Here is a 9550-nt window from a genome sequence, read left to right as displayed (position 1 = left end):
GTTTTGAGTTGCATTTCCGTAATGACTCAAGACAGCAATGTGCTTGTTCATTTGTATATCTTCTTTGGAAAAATGTCTTAGTCCTTTGCTCATTTTAAAATTTTATTTATTTTATCTTTGGCTGCGTTGAGTCTTTGTTGCTGCACACGGGCTTTCTCTAGTTGCAGAGAGCGGGGCCTCTTTGTTGCGGTGCACAGGCTTCTCATTACGGTGGCTTCTCTTGTTGCGGAGCACAGGCTCTAGGCTCATGGGCTTCAGTAGTTGTGGCGCCTGGGCTTAGTTGCTCTGTGGCATGTGGAATCCTCCCAGACCAGGGCTCGAACCCGTGTCCCCTGCATTGACAGGCGGATTCTCAACCACTGCACCACCAGGGAAGCCCCTTGGCTCATTTTTTACTGGGATTGTCTTTTTGTCATTGAGGCGTTCTTTGGATATTAAACTCTTATCAGATGTGTGTTTCAGAAATGCTTTCCCCCATTCCGAGGTTTGTCTTTTCACTCTTCTGATAGTGTACTTTTTTTTTTCTTTTGCAATGTTTGTTTATCCTTGTAGATATGCAATTATCATAGTTTACAGGACGTTTTTTAGTAATTAATTGGACTATAAGAAAAACCATACAAAAAGTTTGTACCACAAAATTATGTCCCTGGGAATTAGGGTCCTCAGTAACAGAAATAAAGAAGCTCGAAAGGGTCACTGCTCAGCAACCTCTGGTAACTAAAGAGAGCAGAACACAATCTGCTGTTTGTGGAAATGAGGCTTCATAAAAATATCTTTCAAATATTCCCTATTACAAAAGGGAATGCCTATTAAAATGCCATTGTTTATTCTATATAAAATATCCATTCTACCCCCTCAGAAACTTTTTTTTTTTGCTTTAAGATAAAGCAAAGGCCATATTGCTAAGATACACTTTGTGGAAATTATCTCAATGCAAGATCCAAAGATTTCCATTATTTACTGTCCTTACTGAAAATCACCTGCATGTACCAGATGCAATTTTCTAAACTTCATCATTGATGAGCCTATTCCAAAGCAGAATTCTTCAGCAATACAAAAGACACAGGCTAAAATAGTCCTCACAGTTATACTTTAAAATAGATGTATTCAAAATATAAATATAATAATTCTCCAGACCATTATTTTTCCTAACAACTAAACTCTAAATTAAAAAAAAAAATGGAAATTTTCAAACCAATGATGTGTGCAGCCCATTCTCATGACACAGTCATTTAAACTTCTCATTCTGCATGAGAAAGTTTTATTTCTTCCCTTTGTCTTGCGGAATAATTTAGGTTCCCACCTTGGGCACGATTCACCAAGTAGAGTAAGACCACAGATAAAAGTGAGAAAGAAACACAGGCAATGAAGAAAACTTCTAAAAACAGATATCCCCAAGTATCCAATATCATGCCAGCAATGATGGAAATGACTGCCAACCCAAGATTCTGAATGGACTGCATGAAGCCGTATGCAGTTCCCAGTTGATGTTTGGGAACTACAGATGCCACCATTGGCCACAATGCACAGGCAGGCAATGAGTAGAGAGTCCCAGGAGACACATAGCAATCCAAGGGTTCCACAGCCTGAAGGCCAGCATCATATGGGAAGCAAGAGTGGTCACCACTGCACACAGAACCCAGATGATGTTCTTTCCTGTTTTATCCACTAGAAGCCCAAATATTGGGGACATGGGAGCTGATATTACATACACAGTACTGTTAATAGCACTCGCTGCCTGGGAGGAAAAGCCAAATTTCTCTGTAAGAAAACTTGCCCAAGTCCAGTGAAAGGGAACACAGCAACATAATAGCAGACACAGATGATGAATATGAACCACAGGGGGAAGGAGAAGTCCTTCACATCAGTGAACTTGATAACTTCAGCTGTTTGTCCTTGTTCTTTATGAAGGCTTCATTCTGCTCTCTGATCCGAGTAAGCAAGGGCCAAGGCACAGACTAGTGAAAGAAGACATGTTATACCCCCGATCATAAGTGTGACCCCAAGGGTTGTGTGACCAGCAGAACCCAATGAAGCTTCAGCCTTAGAATACAGCCATCCCATGGGGTTCATGTTCACTGTACTTCCAGTTCTAGCCATGCTCATTTGGAGTCCAAACACCAAGTTTAATTCTTTGCCTTTAAACCAACTCACAGCATAGGTATTCTGGGCAACTGCTAAGGACTCCCCACCAAACCCAAACACAAACCTTCTAAATTCCATCAGCCAAAAAGCGTGAAATATTCCACCCAGAGCAAAAACAACCTGTCCAACGCAAACAAAGCAACTAAACATAACGGCGCCCCATCGTATTCCAGATGCGCAGTCTATCAAAAAGCCACCAAAGAGGGCTTCCCTGGTGGCGCAGTGGTTGAGAGTCCGCCTGCCGATGCAGGGGACACGGGATCGTGCCCGGGTCTGGGAGGATCCCACATGCCGCGGAGCGGCTGGGCCCGTGAGCCATGGCCGCTGGGCCTGCGCGTCCGGAGCCTGTGCTCCGCAACGGGAGGGGCCACAGCAGTGAGAGGCCCGCGTACCGCAAAAAAAAAAAAAAAAAAAAAAAAAAAAAAGCCACCAAAGAAACACAAAACTACATTGGGCTAAGAATACCAGGCATACAGCGTCATGAATTTCGTGGTATTCATCTGAATATCCCATTTAACCTGAGTCTGAAGGGCAGCAGGATTATCATAGCAAAAACAGCTGCAGAAACCAAGGAAGCAACAGCACCAAAAGCTGGTGCACCAGGCGACTGGGGTCGCAGAGGGCTGGCAGCGCCCCGGGGGCAGGGGAGGTAACGGGGGCGCCTCTGCTGGCCTCGTTGGGGCCGCCAGGCAGCGGCGCCCCTGCTTCCTCATCCTCCATCGGGCCAACGGGAGACGACAGTGACTCCTGACAGTGTACTTTTGATACACAGAAATCTTTCATTTTAGTGAAGTTCAATTTATCTAATTTTGTTGCCTGTACTTGTGGTTTCATGTTTAAGAAACCATTGCCAAATCTAAGGTCGTGAGGGTTTGCCCCTATATTTTCTTCTAAGAGTTTTACAGTTTTAGTTCTTTCTTTATTTATTGAAATATAGTTGATGTACAATGCTGTGTTAGTTTTAGTTGTACAGCAAAGTGATTCAATTATATATATCTATTCTTTTTCAGATTCATTGTGTTAGATTATTACAAGATACTGAGTATAATTCTCTGTGCTGTACAGTAGGTCCTTATTGATTATATATTTTTTATATATAGTAGTGTGTATATGTTAATCCAGAACTCCTAATTTATCCCTCTCCCCCTTCCCCTTTGGTAACCATAAGTTTGTTTTCTGTGCCTGAGTTATTACTCAGCCATAAAAAAGAATGAAATAATGCCATTTGTAGCAACATGGATGGACCTAGAGATTATCATACTGAGTGAAGTAAGTCAGGCAGAGAAAGACAAATATCATATGATATCGCTTATATGTGGAATCTTAAAAAATGATACAAATGAACTTATTTATAGTTTCAGTTCTTAAATTTAAGTATTTGATCCACTTTGTGTTAATTTTTTGTATATTCTGAGTTAGAGGTTCAACCTTATTCTTTTGTATGTGGATATCCAGTTGTCCCAACATCACTTATTGAAGAGACTATTCTTTCCCTATTGAATAGACTTGGTACCATTGTCAAAAACTATCAATATATGAATTTATTACTGGACTCCATTGATTTATATGTGTGTCTTTATACCAGTACTGCCCCGTCTTGATTACTGTATCTTTGTAGTAAGTTTGAAATCAGGAAGTATGAGTCCTCCAACTTTATTTCATATATAGCTTTTAATTAACGATTTATAACCACCAGACTTTCATTCTTTTTCTCCAGAGCATAAATTCTCAGAAACTGCTCTAATTATATTTTTCTTAGAATGTCTATTTCCTCAAATTCTCCAAGCCCTGATACATTGCACCTGCTAAACCGTTTCTTCCCACTGGTGTACCATCCCAGTTCACCACGGGTGAGAATAACAATTGCACTGTCTACTTCGATCCAGGTTTCTTAGAATCTAGTTTTATAATATTCTTCTGGCTCCTTCTGGTCCATGTTGAGTAGGTGGAGGGCAGGTAGGAGGACCTGGAGTTACCTGAGATCCACCACCAGTGATGGGGTTCTCATTGCTAGTCAGCCAGAGAATATTCAAATACCAAAACCTCATCTTCATATTTGCTTTCTCAGAGGCTACTGGTACTAACTGAAGCAGACTCTGAGACAGACATTAGTGTGCAGGGAACTTATTAGGGGCCCAGTATTTGTTGGGGAAGGAAACGAAGAGGCATTGGGCAGAGGTAGAAATTGGGCTGTGATGCAGTCTCCACGTAGCCTCAGCCAACTTCACGGGGAGCTCAGAAGCTGGGGAGGCCCTGCAGAGTTGCCCCGAGTTGGGGTGAGAGAGTCAGTAAACTTGTGTACGGACTAGTCATCTTATGGGCTTCTGTTTATGGGGGATGCAGCTGTCTTCAGCTGAAGGCAGTTCCTGGAGAGGGCTGAGAGTTGAGGAATCTGCCAGCAGCTCTTACAGCCACTGAGAAATAGGCCCTTCAGCCCCGAAAAGGGGATCTGAACGCTTATCACAGAGCCCACCATCAGCATCTGTCAACCAAGAAATATAATTCCAGTTATATGTTTGAGACAGTTCAGGCTTTTGGCATCCTCTTATTTTCCCACTGATATGAAAGAGGGGGTTAGAGAGCAGGAAGGCATTAGGCACTGGAGGTAGTACAGGACCAAATGCAGGGGGATTGTAGAGAAGGCTAAAGCTGCTGAGGGGAGAGAAGACAGTTCTCTGATTCCATGATTGCGTCCAGGATCTGCTTCCACGCAATTGTGAAGAAATGGAAGCAGAAGGCTATATTTAATTTAATATAATTTTTAAATTTTTTGCCTTTACACAGCAGAAATTGATCTTCTCACAGTTCTGGAGGCCAGAAATCCAAAGTCAAGGTGTCACCAGGGCTGTTCTCCCTCCGAGGGCTCTAGGGGAAGATCCTTCCTTGCCTCTTCCAGCTACTGGTGGCCCCAGGTATTCTTTGGCTTGTGGCTGTGTCACCATCTTCTGGCCTTCTCCTCTCTATTTTCTCCTCTTCTGTTTCCACTTCGATATGGTTTTCTTCTCATTGGTCTGATGTGTAGTCATTGCTCGGTCAGCCGTTAGGTTTTTTCAGAGGTTAGTTGTTCCATATGTAGCTGTAGACCTGGTGTATCCATGAGAGAAAGTGAGTTCAGGATCTTTCTACATTGCCACCTTGAACCAGAACTGCTGCATTTTATTGGAACTTAGGCGAGACCTTCTCTAACCCTACAGCACCGGTGTGACTTGGCACGGTTTGTGAAGTTTTCTTCACCTACGTAAAGGAACTTTATTTTCAGAGGATTCTCGTTAGAGTGTCGTTTTGTTGGAGTTCACTGTTAGTGTCGATGACGTCGATTTATTGGTGTTGCACGTTGGGTTCTCCAGGATTCACGCTCTGAGACAGGGGTTATCGTTATGGTTGTGTATTAGGGAGTGTTCCTGGGGTGAGACCTGTCGGCAGGGCTGGGCAGGTGAGGAGCCCAGCTAGATAGAGGCCCAGGCTGGCAGCCTCTGCTGACCCCATGGGGAGCTCTGGAGCTGAAAGGGCCCGGCAGAGATGCCTCACATGGGGCCAGAGCTTCCAGTCCTTTATCCCTTGATTAGTCATTGTATGCAGGCTACTCCTGGAAGGGTGTGACTTTGGGTGAAGGGGTTCAGCGTGGCCGAGGCAGAGGGAGTCCTGAGGAGGCTGCCAGGCAAGGCCACACGCTCCGACTTTCTCAGTGTCACGTGGCTCCTCAGTGTCAGGAATCTAGATTTTCTGACTCCTACTTAGGAGATGTTTCCTCTCTCACCTCCTGTAACTGCACAGTGGGACCGGCACCAAGCTTGCCACTGTGTTTTCTGGGCCTTGTTCTTGGCGGCAGTGTTGAGCTGTGTGGACTTTTTGTGAGAGTAATATTTTTGAAAGACCTCAGGTGGCCTAGGTTTAGCAGAGTCAGCTCCAGGACTGGCCGAGGCAAAGCATTTCTCGAATGGATTCACTGCTAATTCACCAAGTTCCCTCGGACAATTTATAATAAATCTGAAGGGACACCGAACCAGCCGGCTTGCTTCTCATTTTTGTTCATTTCCAGGGTGGATACGGAGTTTGGCGTCTCCCTGGCTCTTTTTGCTGCCTGAATATGTCAGTCTTGAACTAAAAATAGCCTGCAGCTTACTGGGGTCGATGTGGGTTGACTAGAGCTCAACTTCTCAGCAACTCAGAGGAGGTTGGAGAGGAAGATGAAGGGGATCATTAAAGGAAAGAGATTTTATTTAGTGGTTAATGTAGATGGCTTTGAGCTTTAGAAAATAAGAGTGATTGCTTCATGAAGTCTAGGTTAACAAAAAGGTTATTTATCAACATTAGGAGAGCAAGGAATTGTTTTGCAGACGTGTAGGCACGATAGGAGAGAGGCAATGACTGCTGGCTTAGGAGGCACTATGGAGGTAAAGCAAAGAGTGTAGTCCAGGAGTGGATACGGAGTCAGTCTCTGGATGCTAGTTCTGATTCTGCTACTTACGAGCACATACCTTTGGGTCAAAGTCTTGCTCTCTCTTGGTTTTAGATTTTCCATCTTTAAAATGGGTCTGATTACATATGATTTGCCTTATTCCTTTGATGGTTACAAGGAGCAAATGAAATAATAGCTGTAAAGGTGTGAAGTTCCATAGACAAAAGAATAAATTTCTAGGGCTCTCTCACATGAATCTCAAGGCTTTGGGCAATTCTTGAGACTCTGGGATACATACGAAATGGATAGAGTTTGGAAGATCATAGATCTGGGAGGTCCTAATTACCTCAGGAAGCATGGTTTAGAGGAAGGAAGCCGGTTTCTAGTTACTCTTCTCTGGCTTCCAGGAGTCTTGATTCATCTGTTCTTTTGGAGGTTCTCTGGAAATTGAGACCTCACTGGGCCCTTATAGGTGGCTTTAGTCTGTTTGGCCCTGTCTCAACTGTCTTGGACAAAATGAGCTTCTCTTGGAGCAACTAAAAGTTCAGGAAATGAGTCAGAATGACTGATAGTATCTAGTGGTGCAAGATGATGCGGCTCTAACAAAAATATATTCTTTGTGTAGAAATTGAAGGTTTGAGAAAAAACGCACATCTCTTGTGAGAACTCAGTCAAGTAATAATGAAATTTTGGAATGAATATTCTCTACAGATTCCTGATGAAGATACGTATGTGAGAAGACCATGATGTTTCATGGAAGACATAGCAGAAGCAGGACTCATCTGCTCTATTGACGTAACCTTCTGACTCATCTTACTGTGTCTAGTTTCCTCTGTTCCAGTTCATTCTTCACACTCTCGAAAGAGTTACCTCTGTAAATTTGCTTGTGCTGTTTTTCCTGCTTAACTCTGTTGCTTTCAAACTAAGGTCTAAATTCTTCAGCGTAGCATATGCTAGACTCTAGGGCAGGGATTTTGTTTGCCATGTGCCTACATTATCTAGGATAATTTCTAGCAAATAGTTAAATGCCCAATGAATATTTGTGTATGAATTAATAAAGAACATTCATGATTGGGCTTTAATCCACCTTTTCAGTTACCTCTCCTGTCCCCTCTTGATCTACCTATTGGGGACAGGTGACTCGCTGTTCCCAAAATCAGTTTGCTTATTTCAGTCCGTGTCTTTGAAATACTTTTCTTGCTGACTGGAGTGATCCCCTTTATCACCTGTGTCTGAAAAATATTCTTTTGATTCTTTAATATTCAGCTCAGTTGTCACCACTTCTTTGATGACTTTGTTGACCCTCATGGTCTATGTTCCATTTGACTTTGTTCTGCAGTGGTCGCACTTCGAATGCTGTAAAGCAATTGTGTCCACATCTGTGTCCCTCACAAGGTCTTATCTTGCTTATCTTTGTCAAGTTCCTGGGCATAATAGGTGGTTAATTAATGTGTGTTGAATGATCAAATGGATGTATTTTATGATGAACCAGTTAGCTTAGTGGTAAGTGTACCATGTTCTCTCCATGGGCTATAATTAAGGAACTGGAATGAAAGACAGGTCAAACAGTAGGTTCTGTGTTCAAATACTGTTTTGTTCTCAGGTTCCAAGATGAGAAATAGCAACATGTTTCACGGTCACAAACCTTATGGGCTCAACGGCTAATCACAGGTTTAAACTCTGGTGCTAATGAGGTTTGTTCTCCCCATGAAGTATCTATCCTCTGTCATTTGAGAGAAAACTCTCTTCGGAGGGTACTGACTGTGCTACCAAGATGGCTCAGTATTTCACACATTCCCAGTAATAAGTCAGTACAATTTTTCTTTTACTCCTACTGGAGGAACAATTTAAAGTATTTGTATATTGGATGGCAGGACTTTGTGTAACAGACTAGATTTTGTGAGACAGCGACTCAAAATAACGTGATTTAGTGTCTGACACGGTACCTAATACAGTAATATATCCATTAACTATTAGATCACCTTGGAAATAAATTCTTGTTTGGATCTTCATTGGAGAGGGACAGTTACGATCTATGGTAAAAATGGAGACATATTTCAAAGTTAAGCAAAGCCCTGGAGAAAGTTTTTCATTTCTCTTTCCCATGTTTCATATTTACTGGTCTTAAATAACTCTTTAGTTGGTTAGAGCCTTTTTAATGATAACCAGGACGCAGAATTAATTAATGACTTGTTAGCATTGTGAGAGCTGGGGACAAAGCAGAATGTTCTGGATCCTCAGCCGTATTGTATTATCATGCCCATTTTAAGGATCACATATCACCTGTGATGCCCCATCACCATATTTTGATTATTATGGGATATCTGGAATTTAAGACTCAGTCCTTTACTTTCTTACACCTCCCTGGTTAGCTATATAGTGAGAGTGTAGTTAATTTTTAGCTCTCTCAACACAGATTGTTCCAAATCTGTTCCACTATCAGTTTTCCTAATCTAGTCTATGTCCTTGTATGCTGGTCTGGCTTATTTATATGTTGCAAGCTCTCTGTGCCAACGGAATCCATCTCTGTGTCATCTGATCTACGTAAAAGTCTTGTGAAGTGAATATTGTCCTTCCTATTTCATGGAAGGGAAAATGGGCTAAGAAGCATTTGCAAGACCATACTACTAGTATTCATTCATTCACCAACTGTTTAATGAGCTCAGTGCAAGACACTGAATTGATAGTTGCCAAACGGGGGTCTTTGCCCTCATGGAGCATATATTCTAGTGGATGTAAGTTATAGAGCCTTTGACTTCAAGACTGACACATAGCCAAGCACCCCAGACTGTAAGAGTCTTGAAAATAGGGACCCTATTCAGGAACTATATCAATTCAGTTACTGAATTGAATGGAATTCTGGCAACTAGGATTTATCCTTATCTGCTATCCCTTGTTTTCTCCTTAGTGGATGTTTAACAAGGTGAATACATGTGTGTGGGTAGAACAAATGGCTAGCCAGTTCCTAAGCTGGTATCCTTTGATGACTTTTCTTTCCCCCGAATT

General features: G+C 42.4%; 1 pseudogene; it reads right to left on the bottom strand.

The window, feature by feature from the left end:
• Nucleotides 1-908: 908 nt before the first annotated feature.
• On the bottom strand, nucleotides 909-2865 carry LOC132529093 (major facilitator superfamily domain-containing protein 1-like; annotated as a pseudogene).
• Between the last annotated feature and the right edge of the window lie 6685 nt (nucleotides 2866-9550).

This window comes from Lagenorhynchus albirostris, chromosome 11 (genome assembly GCF_949774975.1).
Source record: "Lagenorhynchus albirostris chromosome 11, mLagAlb1.1, whole genome shotgun sequence".
Lineage (NCBI taxonomy): Eukaryota > Metazoa > Chordata > Mammalia > Artiodactyla > Delphinidae > Lagenorhynchus > Lagenorhynchus albirostris.
The sequence above is the reverse complement of the archived record's forward strand: the minus strand, read 5'-3'. Positions and strand labels throughout refer to the sequence as shown.